This window comes from Coptis chinensis, chromosome 7 (assembly GCF_015680905.1).
Source record: "Coptis chinensis isolate HL-2020 chromosome 7, ASM1568090v1, whole genome shotgun sequence".
Taxonomy (NCBI): Eukaryota; Viridiplantae; Streptophyta; class Magnoliopsida; order Ranunculales; family Ranunculaceae; genus Coptis; species Coptis chinensis.
This window is the reverse complement of record NC_141462.1, coordinates 54,979,377-54,991,619: the sequence shown is the minus strand read 5'-3', so window position 1 is coordinate 54,991,619 and position 12,243 is coordinate 54,979,377. Positions and strand designations below refer to the sequence as shown.

General features: G+C 36.7%; 1 long non-coding RNA gene and 1 other non-coding gene across 2 annotated transcripts; both read right to left on the bottom strand.

The window, feature by feature from the left end:
- Positions 1 to 714: 714 nt before the first annotated feature.
- Positions 715 to 821, bottom strand: LOC147488013 (small nucleolar RNA R71). Its single transcript, XR_015203341.1, has one exon. It is a non-coding gene; the product is annotated as a small nucleolar RNA R71 (small nucleolar RNA).
- A 6,474-nt stretch (positions 822 to 7,295) lies between these two features.
- Positions 7,296 to 9,219, bottom strand: LOC147488012 (uncharacterized). The gene is made up of 5 exons (XR_015200668.1): positions 9,159 to 9,219; positions 8,981 to 9,064; positions 8,793 to 8,910; positions 8,678 to 8,699; positions 7,296 to 7,403 (listed from the first exon to the last, which is right to left on the bottom strand). It is a non-coding gene; the product is annotated as an uncharacterized LOC147488012 (long non-coding RNA).
- Positions 9,220 to 12,243: the final 3,024 nt, after the last annotated feature.

Here is a 12,243-nt window from a genome sequence, read left to right as displayed (position 1 = left end):
CGCCTAGCGCTGAAGAACCTAGAACTTGAGTTAGACAGAGCGACCAGCTACCAACCAAGGTTATTTCGAAATACACCGCCTTTTCTAGAGCAGCCCGATTTTCATAGGTCAGTCCAAATTTTCATTTCTTCAAGTTATTCAGTGTTTCTAACATCATACAAATACTGAGATCGCGTATACAAGATGCTATTCAAACGCGTAGCAAGGAGGCATTCAGGTACTCCTTCTTCCATTCCTCGCCTCTTCTGTCAGAGGAGTTTTAATTCTAGTATAATCGGGTTTGTTTTTTGTAGATATAAATACCACACGCCTATCTAGAATTTCACACACTACACCTGCATCAATGCCTAAAGAACAAGAAACTCCTCTCTCTGATTTTTATAAAGCCCTAAACGATGGCCCTAAGTCGTGCATCGTTCTTGCAGATCTAGTGGGGGATTTTCGAATTCCCCCTAATATATTTAACTTGTTACCGGTTTTTCATGGTTTAGACCACGAGAAGCCTTACCAGCATATGCATAGGATAGAACGAGTTCTCACTACATTCCATCACCCTAGCGTAAGTCTGGATCAAGTTAAACTTAGGGTGTTTCCATTCACCCTAGCCGCAAGGCGGCGTCTTGGTTAACTGGCCAAACGCCAAACTCTGTGGACTCCTGGGCTAATCTTGTTCAATTGTTCATGGAACAGTTTTACCCACCACTAAAGACAGATAAAATTATTCAAAAGATTCATTTCTTCCGCCAGAATCCTCATGAATCTTTTTCAGAGGCCTGGAATCGTTTCAATGATCTTCTCATTGAATGCCCGCATCATAATCTTGCGAAAGACACACTTGTTTGTGCCTTCTTCAAGGGGCTTTTACATTGTCATAAGGAGGTTCTAGATATCATGACTGGGGGTAGTTTTCTTAGTAAAGGAGCCTTGGAGGCTTATATACTCTTAGAAGATCAATCTAAGAGAAACAACAATTGAGGAGGTAACGACTCTTCCCGCTCCATTCCTTCTTCTTTTGAGGTTAAACCTGATTCCGAGCTTAAAACTCTTATCGATGCCCTCACTAAAAAGGTAGATGCCATCTCTGTTTAACAACAACCCAATCCAGTCATGAGCATTAAATCTACTCGTTGTAATGTCTGTTTTAGTCTTGAGCATTCCGACTTCTATTGTCCTCTTGTCTATGCACAACCACCACCACAACCGTCACACTTCAACCAATTAACTCAACATCAAGGACAAGGAAACTTAGGTGACCAGAATAGAGGTTTAGTGCCCATGACCCAGAACTATCAACATCAAGACATGAACGCTCAACAAGCCTTAATTTCAGTTCAACCATCTACAGACAAATTAGTAGCGACCTTGTTGGAAAAACAAAATCAAATTATGCAACAAAACTCCAACTTGATGAAAGATCAGCATGATCAAAACTCTAATATAATGAAACAAACGATGTAAATGATGCAATCTTTGTGCCAAAAAGTTATTGACATGTCTCCTAACCAAAATAATAACCAAACAGGCGTGTTTTTAGGTCAAGCAGTGCCTAATCCTAAGTCAACAAACACCGCCTTTGAAATAAACAAGATTCAATCTGAATGGTAATATAAACTAAGGGGACCTACAGGCAGTCACTACCCTTCGATTAGGGAAAGTAGTTGATAACAAAGTAACTATGCCTGAAGAACACCCGCAAACAGAAGCTGAAAATGAAACCATACCAAATATTGTAATAGAAACTGAAGACCCTACAATTGTAGAAGTACCAGTTAAACCACAACCAAAAGGGAAAACCTTACAAGACCCAATAATAATAGAAATTGAAGACCCTACACCTGTAGAGGTTCCAATATGGACACCTAGATGGAAAACGGTTAGAGATAAAGCAAAGACTAATAATATTGCTAAATATAGAGATAAACCACCGTATCCTGAGAGACTAATTGTGTCTAAAAAGGACGAAAATTTTGATGAGATTAGGGAAGTGTTTAAAAATCTGACTATAAACCTACCTTTTCTAGATGCTATAAAAAGTCTACTTGGACACGGTAAGTTTCTAAAAGAGTTGTGCACCAAGAAGAGGAAAACTAACATACCCAATGAAGCCTTCTTAACTGAACAATATCCCTCTTTATCTGAACATAACGGAATTGTTAAGTACAAAGACCCTGGTCGTCCTACTGTAAAATACACCTTTGGTGATACCTTCATAACAGCTGCTTTATTAGACCTAAGAGCGAGTGTTAACTTACTCCCTTTTTATTTATATAAACAACTAGGTCTAACAAAACTTCAACCAACCAAAATGACTTTGCAGTTAGGCCGATCGTTCTATTACGTATCCCAAGGGTGTAGTTGAAAACATTCTCGTTAAAGTGTAGGATTTTTACTATCCAAATTGACTTTGTTATTCTTGACACGAAGTTGCTCATGATTCCATTCCCATCATCTTAGGGCGTCCTTTCTTGGCAACCGCCAATGCCCAAATCAATTGTCGGGATGGCTCAATGACTCTTTCTTTTGGAAATCTTTCTGTGGATGTTAACATGTTTAGACAAAAGCATAGGCAACTAGGTTTTCCTGTAGAAGGTGAAGTTAAGTCTATTGAAAGTTTTATATATCACATTAGTACTTCTGACGATCTCGTCCCCACACTAGTAGATACCCCTTTTATGGAAGAAGACAAAGATCACAATTTTGACTCCTTGAACAAACATGAATTAGAGACAGAATTTTCCACCCTGCCTTCCGACCCTATGAGAGATGGAGTCAATCTCACAATAGATGAGATAGATGAATTCCTCAAAGATGGAGACGAATAACATAATTATATAGATGCAAACAACCTAGATGAGAAATTCGACGAGTTTCTAAGAGCCTGTTATGATCCACCCTCTCAAGAACTACCTAAAGAGCCACCTGATACCTTCATTTTCAGATGTGTGCTAATACCAACCCTTGCCACCAATAAGTTTTATGCTAAAACCACGCACTCATTTTTTCCATTCCTTCAATCTAAAACTTATCCATACCCTACATATCTTCTACAACCATCCATTTTCTCACGATCATTCACATGGACACCTTTTCGTTCAAAGAAAAAGAAGAAATTTTATGCTCGATTGGGTTCTAGATCCATCAGAATTCACTCCCATTCTACTAAGCCATGCCATAGAAAATCTTGGTGCTTAATTCTGTTTGGTGGTGCATTACGTGTTAACTATTTATGGAAAGATCCACAATTATTTAGATTATTAATGTATGGTAAACTGCATGCTAATACATATATATTACATTAAGTCTAGGGAATCTGACTTAAAAAGACTCATATAATTTTTTGTAACATACCACCTTTCTAGAGTATAGGCCAAACAAACATTTTCAAACTTAAAAAGAGTTTTCCAATTTTGTTTGGGGGTGGCGTATTTTGGTATTTCATTTCAAATCTTTTTGTCACTCTTTGCCTGTCATGTTTACTCCAGTAGAGTTTGTGTTAGTTAGTACCTAACAATTTAATTGTGTTTCATGTTATCATATCATCTTTACAATATTTTTGTTATAGGTACTGCCAATTTTTGCCACGTTTCTATGGTAAATTCTTTCCTTATCTTTTTACACTTTGAGGACAAAGTGTTCGATTGTTTAGGGGTGGGATAAAAACATTTGCAAATATTGTGCACTTTTAAGATGTAAATTACGCACTTTTCTTTATAAAAAAATAAAAATCATAAATATTATTTACACTAGGCACTTAGTAATAATAGTATTGTTCCCTTCTCCATGATGATATTAGTCTAGAAATCTCACGTAGTATTTGAATTAGGATTTAATTTTTGAAACATAGATTAATATATAGGTAATAGTTATTGCATCTTTTCATGAACATCTTGCATGAGCATCTTTGATTGTACTTGGCGGTATTTTTCTGAGACCTAGGTTAGAGTACTTAATACATATCCTGTGAGCATCTAGCCTAAAAGCCTCATAAGAGTGAAATATCTGAGTGATGACACAAGGGAGAAGTAAATTCTTAGTAGAGAAATCACACATCCACTTGCTTGAACACCACACCATATCCTAAGCGAGAATTTAGGCTCTCTTTAGATCGATATATCCAAAAATTCACACCTATATGAAATTTATTATCCTCTAGTCGCCCCACTGAGCCTTTCATTAGCCTTTTCACAAACTACAAATCCTTTACTCAATAAAACAAAATAAAAAATAAAATCAGCCTACCTATCTAGATAAGTCTGAGAAATAAGATGAGTGAAGAAAAGAAAAGAGAAAAACATGTGGAAACAAAAATTAGTTAGTTGCTTCAAAAAAAGAAAAAAAAAAAAAAAAAAAAAAAAAAAAAGTTTTCATCCAAAGAAAATAAAATAAAATAAAAACTCCAAAAATAGAATAAAAGGAGTCAAAAAGCCAAAATAAAAAGGCTAAGAATGGAAACAAAGTATAGAAGCAAAAGAACGAGGTTTTCTCTAGTTACATAATATAAAGACCCTATTTTCTCAGACTTGTCTTTTTGAATATCCATTTTCTTCCTTCTTTAACCAATACCTACCCCGTATCACCTAATAAAGACCTCTAACTCAATTAGGAATAGGTTGGTGTGATAGTAAGTGGTAGATGTGTTTGATCGACCTCAGCTTCCTTGGATTGTCATTGAGATTGTGAGAAAATGTGTGCCCACTACACACTGGAGTTAGCAAACTTGAGTGGAAAAATCAGAGTGTTATGTGTTTTGACACATTCCTTGTGAGAACCTACTTAGGCACGCTACCCAAAAGTTTCAGAAACGAACCCGTCATTGCATTTCATATCATAGTTCATTGTATAGTTGCTTATCTTAAGATGATTTGATTATTATGCATGTATTAGTTTAAGTTTTAGAATGATCATTCTTGTTTAAATACTAGTGAGATGCATAGATCATTGAGACATAAATAAGAAAACAATAGTGTTATTTCTTAGTCGTTGTAGTATAGATGAAGTTTGTAAGTACCTTCACTGGAAAACTCTCACGAGGCTATAACTCGTCCACTAAAGAATTTCTAGTGGTTTAAGGCCTTGTTGCATATGGTCAATGCAATCGCACTCGGCGAAACGAGATTAGTTAGAACTCTATTTTTGGTCACTTATTCTAATTTCTCATATTTGCTTGAGGACAAGCAAAATGCTGTTCGGGGGTGGTTTGATAAGAGCCCAAAACTGTAGTTTTAACCTCTTTAACAATATTGCTTTAGACCTATGTGATTAATAAGTAAGAGTTAGTACTGTTATCGTGCTTTTGTGTATTTCAGGCATTAGAGTTGAATATGTGCAGAAATGCGTCCATTTTGCGAGATAAAGAACCAAGGATTGGTTGCTAAGAAGTTCTATGATAAAAGGCCAAGATTCAAGACGAAAAAGCCTTTTTAAATCCCGGTCAAAGCTGAAAAGTCAAAGTCAACACGCGCAGAAACAGCGCATAAAAGTCAGCAGAACTTTCGAAGGCCGTATCTTTGGACTCAGACCTCGGAATTGGGCCTACCTTATGTCAAAATGACCGGCTCGGAAAGTGATTTCCAATGGTCCAATTCTTGACCCAATCAGAGGAGTAAAAGTAGGCAAAAAGTCTGTAGAAGTCAAATCTAACTGAAAAGGCCTTTGTAGACTGAAGAAATTGGGTTTTGGGCTCGATTTTTTGGCCCAAAACATGGCTCTTCAGCCCATGCACAAAAAAGTGGATCCGGTCTCCTCCATTTGTATGGAGAAGACTTAACTCTTAAGATTACCTAGATCTAGATTTAGAAAATGAGGTTAGACTCCATTAATTAGTTCAAATAACTTGTTTTAGATCTAGTTTTTTTACATTCAATTAATTAGTTTTAGAACAAGGTAGATTATTATTTAGAATCAAATTTAGTTTTATAATAAAGAATTAGTTTTTCATTTCAATTTAGTTTTTAATTCAATTCTTAATTTAGATTTAGTTGTCTTAAATTCGTAATTAGTTTGTTTTAATTTAGTAAGTAGTTATTCATAATCTTAGTTCTAAATTAGTTTTAATTTTAGTTTTAATTCATTTTGAATTATTATTGTTATTATTCAAATAAATTAATAGAGTTTAATACTTATTCAATAATGACTTGTTCTATTTGTTTAATCAAGTTTAGTTTAATTTACATTATGTTTTCCTTTCATTATTTTAGTTTAATTAATCCAATGATATGAGGCTAATCCCCCCATTAGAGAGAGTGATTATGAAACCTAATGAGGAATAGATTGCTTAGTAGAATTATTTAATTGTATATGTATTTCAACGAGTTTAGTTTATTGTATGACTTCCAAAATAAGCATATGATAAATTACACTAGGGATTGTTGTAATTAAGTCGAGAAACTTGGTTGTAATAATCCTACATGCTAGTAATAATGGCTATAGAGATGTAGGTTGTTGCTAGGGATGATAAAGGTTGAGGCTTTAGGTTGAATCATTGCGTGAAAACCTATATACTATATCTTTTCAATGAATAATTTGATTATTGCATGAAACTAGTTATTAGGTGGATTGATCACTCTTCTCTATAACTTTCTCTTCCATCGAAACCCTATTTTTATTAGTTTAGTTAATTTAGATTTATTTGAATCCATCGTATAATCGTAGAATAGAAATTTCACATCACACATTACTGTCACCATTGTTCTTTGTGTTTGATTAGTTGAATTCGTTTAAGTCTAGAAAGTTAAGAGTGGAACGATTCCGTACTCTATATATTGCATGAATATATATGCGAGAGTAGGAAATAAATAATTGATACCGTAAGAAAAAAGTTAGAGCAATCTAAGTGAGTTTTTATGGGTTATCAGGTTTCTATGCGTTAACATGATAGCTAAACTAGTCAAATTCCACAAAAACCTGGTGTGAATGCATCCCATCAGAAAATGCTTACTTGTGCAACCACATATGGTAAAGCAGAAAACATCCCCGTAACTCTTTTTCTGTAAAAGACAGTCCGTTAAACAACCACAACTGGTTGCACGGTTGAAGCATTTTGAGTCCCAATGAACAGAACTGTTGTAAAGATGGAACCCATTGCACCGAACTTAATTGCTTCCTGAACCTGCAAGTTTCCCAAGAAGAATAGACGATATACACATGTTGTGGTGAAGGACTTGAAAGTTTGTAAGTTAGAGATTAACTTACGCTTGAGAACCTTGCTTCCGCAATATTGACCCAAACATTAAGGCAACAACAATTGTGAAGAATATTTGTACCGCTTGCGATATATCTTTGGATCACGCCCGATGGGACAAGTGTTGTTTCCACAAGCAAGCCATGCACTGGGTAAGTATGGGTTGGGAGTATTGAGTGCTAAAGTAGAGATCCTTGGAACTTGGAGGAGGGACACTAAGTTCCTTTTGTAGGAACCGTTATTCAGAATGCAATATTTCTACAAACTGCGAGAACCATGCGCAACGGAATTAATGGGTTCTCACGATTTGTGATTGGAAAGCATACCTTTGAATCCGATTTAGATAACTATGAAAATCCAAGCTTTATCAAATCCGAAATCAACAATCAACCTCTTGATCTTCTGTTGTATTCCTTTAGAATAGATTGGATGTTGGGTAGACAACGATATACCAATCTCCTTCTTTCTCTCAAGATCATAAACGAATTCAGATCTACTTTTCTTGCCTCTTTTTCAGAATCAGTGAATAATGAATTTCGGCCAGAGAGAAAGAGTATTCTATTTATAGGCTACAACAGGGACCATGAGGAGAAATTAGGGTTGGGCCTCCTGACGGGCTTGGGCTTCCCATGTTCGCCCCGAACACACGGCCCAAGTCCGTCAACAAATGGCTTATTCCACTAAAGGTCATTGTTGTACTACCGCCCTAATCCCAAATTACGTGTCAGCATTTATGAGCTCCATATTATATGCTCGTTGATCTCCCCGTGTTTAAGATATCGAATGTCCGTTGATTAAGTCAAGTTACTGATAACTACATTAATCAACTTCTTATGTCCTTGAGTGGTACCACTAAACCTCATTGTCTTGTCGGAATAAATCCACCTACAGGGTTTACATGACAATCTTTTTGAGCTCCTCAAGGGGACATCATCAACTTGACTTCTTGCGGGACACGGATTCCTTCTATAATCAACAACACACCTTACATACAATGTCATTACTCAATCCATCGAGTTTGTTGATTCACAAATGAATCTCACTCATTGATGATTTAAAGCAATGTACAATGCATGTAAGTGCCCATTATTATATCCCGATTAGGAGGACAAGCATCCATAATAACAGAGGGGCGTTTGTTCTCTTATATAGTCAGTATAAGGATAAACAACCTCACTTGGTCATGTTCAATACACACAAAGTGTACTAGTGTAATCCTATAGTCAAGATAGACTAATACCAGATTATACTACAACCGTAGCAATGGTTTGTCCAAATCCATCTAGGTTGTGAACGATTACTTATACTTTATAAGGTACTGATGATATGATCTTCTGTGTGTTCACACCATATCATCTACAACATAAAGTATTAGACACACGCATATAACTAATAACATATATAATATGCATAACATTTGCCCATATGATTCTTATTCAAAATATAAAGAATTAGAGTTAATATAAAAATAATGCTTTTAGTATATAACCCTATCACCTTTATCAAGAGCTTGTTTCTCCTGAAAAGATATTTTATAGACAGGTTAGAACCAGAAGAATTGATGTTAATCTTAAGCAGAAACTTTACTCTACTCAGTGAAAGAGATCTAAACCCTTATATATTTCAGCAAATCTAATTTCGAGATTCTCTTCCTGGGCTGCAGTAGTCACCTCCAACATCCATGTCGTTGGGTTATATTTGTCTCGCATCTTTGGGACTCCTTTTATACCCTTGAAATAGCAATATCTAGTTTTCAGTAAGAGGAAAAAATCACATGATCAGATTTGGGTTAGGACTCACTTCAAAGTACTTAACTAGATGGCAAGAATTGTGTCCCAGTGGGCCAACATATATTTCTTCTCCTCCTCGCTTCATTAGGAAGAGCTGCAATTATGCATATAATACTAAAATATCAGCCAAGTTACAGTGGAAAAAGGACAAGAAAATGAGTTTAGCTCAACTCTTGAGAATCTCATACCTCGTCAAACGCCTCAAATATGTCAATGATATGGTGAATGGTACACACCACAGTTTTCCCTCAGATCCATTTGTGTTCCTCAATCGTTCTCATCACTATAGCAGTTGCTCTCTCGCCGATCGAGTCCGTGAGGTTGGTTCGTCCCATGAAAGTAATAGAGGGATTGGCGACTAGCTCAACTGCAATGGTAAGTCACTTACTCGCTTTCAGTTGAGAGCCCATCGACTCCAGTGCAACCCTACTAGTGTTCCCCTCGGTGAGTTTAGCTCCACGAAGTTCTATGACTTCTTTAATAAACATCTAGAACATTAGATTAAGACCAAATAACCAAAAGAGCACAAGAAAGAGAGTAAACCGTCCAATGAACCTTTCTAGGCGGCTGAAATCGACTCCAATTGGTAGCGGCCATGCGGAATAGAGTAGAGATTTGTAGACTGTAAAAAAAAGAATAGTGAAAAATATTGAAAAGTATGATACTACTATCAAAGGCATTATAGACACAACTTAGACCTGGCTATAAAGTACCACTAATGAATGAATGAAATGCATACCAATAATCGATGCTCTTGTTATAAGAATCATCATACGGTATTTTAGCCGACCCTTTTGCATTATGTAACAGTCTGCACAATGGCTTCTTCAGAAGTATGGGATGTGGTTTTGGATGGCTCATGATATCCATGGGTATTGTAAAATGAGTCATGTTTGGAATGACACCACCAGTTCTAGTTCCACTATCAACTGAGATAACCTACGTATATTAGTAATGTCATTAAAAAAATAGACACGGTCCGCAAACGCATTTGTACCTAAAGATTGCAATATTATATTTTTTAAATGTGTAGCACTTTTAAACTTTGGTACATCATCTCAATTAACTACCCCATAAGCAAGCCTGGATCTCACAAGGTTTTGTGAGCACCACGGAAGATAAAGCATCAGTATATACTAGAAGACTTTGTTTTTTATGTAGATGCTCTGCTCATACTGATGCCACTCTATGAGACGAAGTTTTGTAGTAACACTCTTGCAACAATTTGTCCAAAATGTGGGAAGCTCAAACATAAAGTTCGATGGTGGAACAAATTATGGAACCAGCACATCCATCATAAATTTACTGCTACAAGAAGGAAATCCAAACTCAACGAAAACATGAAAACCTAGTTGCTAAAAGCGGAGATGTCACATTAGCATTGAGCTGAGATGGCCTTGTTGCCAGCAATATATGGAGCCTCTAGTGGGAGTGCAAATTTGCTAGTGAAATGAGAGAATGACTAAAAGTGAGAGTGAGAGTCTAAAAGGACAGGATTGTCTTTTCCACTTTTATTACCTCTTTTAGAAGTTTTTGTCCCGTTTTAGTGTTTTAAAAGATAAGAATTCCCTGCGTGGAGGGAAAACTTTCCTTTTTAAAAGGGGTGACCGTCCTGACCGGCGGTTGACCTCTGAGCAATCGGAAATCACAGCGAACATGGAAAGTGATACTCTACCAGTGAGCGAGGTGACTCACCAAAAAGGAGCCACCTTTAACTATTGTCCTTGGGGATTCCTTGATGGGTCTCATGTTGAAACAAAGAATGATGAACTTGCTGAGGTAGTAGTTGTTGAAGAAAATACTACGATGTCTACCCAAAAGCAACAAAAAAAAAATCATATGCAAACGTGGCGAGAATATCAAAACCGACCTTTGGAAGAGAGGTGGACACAAGTCACACAACCCTTTTGCCTTCCCCGGGACAGCAAGGCAAGTACCCCACCATTACTATTTAGGCGGCTGAGGTGGATAAGGGATTAGAGTTCTGTAAACTAGCATTGGTTGGTAGATTGGATCTAACAAAAACCAATATGAAATAGGTGAAGGAATATGTGACTAAACAATGGAAGTTAAACCATGAATGGCAAGCTACCCCTCTTGGGAGAGGGTATATCATGTTTAGATTTACTGATGACAATGAATATCATAGAATTTGGGGTCAAGGAACATTCTGTTGGAATCTCTTGTGTATTTCTAAACACTAGTGTGTGTGTGCAAAGTGGAGGAGATGAACAAATGGTGTTCTCTCCACTTTAGTGCATAGTAGATAGTCCCACATTGGTTATCCACCACATCGGGTAGGGTTCGGGCTTGGGCTTGGGCTTACTGTTGTGGGTAGTGGTTTGACCAATACCTAAACTTGTTTTGCCTTTTTCTTGAGCAGCAAGTTTCAGTGTTCTATTAGGAGTTGGTCTCTCTTCCTCCTAACCTCTATAAATAGGACTGTGAGTCCATAGAGAGGATAGACTTGATCAGAAACTCAACTCAGAGAAACAGAAAACTCAAACCAGTCCTTCTCTTCTTCCTGTCAGCCGCCAGAGAGAGTTATGTTGCTGTTCTAGAGGGTAGTCTGTTCTAGTGCAAAGTCAGGCTGTTGTTAACCATTGAATCCTGTGAGGAAGACTCCACTGTTACCTTTCTGCACCATTGGAAGGGGCTTCTTTCTTTCCTTAAGACGTTCTTAATCCGCGCCTTGGTTATTCCCGGTAACGCTGTCCTTGTTTCTTCATTGCTACTGTTCCTTCTGTTCTACTTTAGTTGCTGTGTTCATACAACTATTCTAACAATCTTAAGGAAAGAGTTTTGTAGTAGAACAAAGGAGAGTGTTTTAATACGACAATCAAAAGATAAGTCTTTTACTTTGAGTTATTGTTTGTGTTATTGGGTTATGACTTTAGAAATGTTCTAATAATTTCGTTTTTGGTAGGGAAACCAATTAAAGATTGAATATTTATTGATCTTTTGTGGTTTATCAAACCCTATATGGTTGTAGACCTTTCTCCTATGTTTGTGGGAGTCAAATATGAGATTTCTATCAAGAAAAACGTCAAAGTTTGTCTTTTTGACAGCTGCGTCACTCATTACGGAAACTGCTATAACTTTCAGTTCAGAGCTCGGTTTTGCAATCCGTTTCTTGTGTTGGATAGCTGATTCAAAGAGCTTTCCAGTGGTATAAGGCTTGATACCCAATTCGTCTTGAGCTGGTTTAGAATTACAGTTCTTTTGAACTGTTTTTTTAGAAGGAGGAAAATATGGTAATCCGGTTTTTCAATC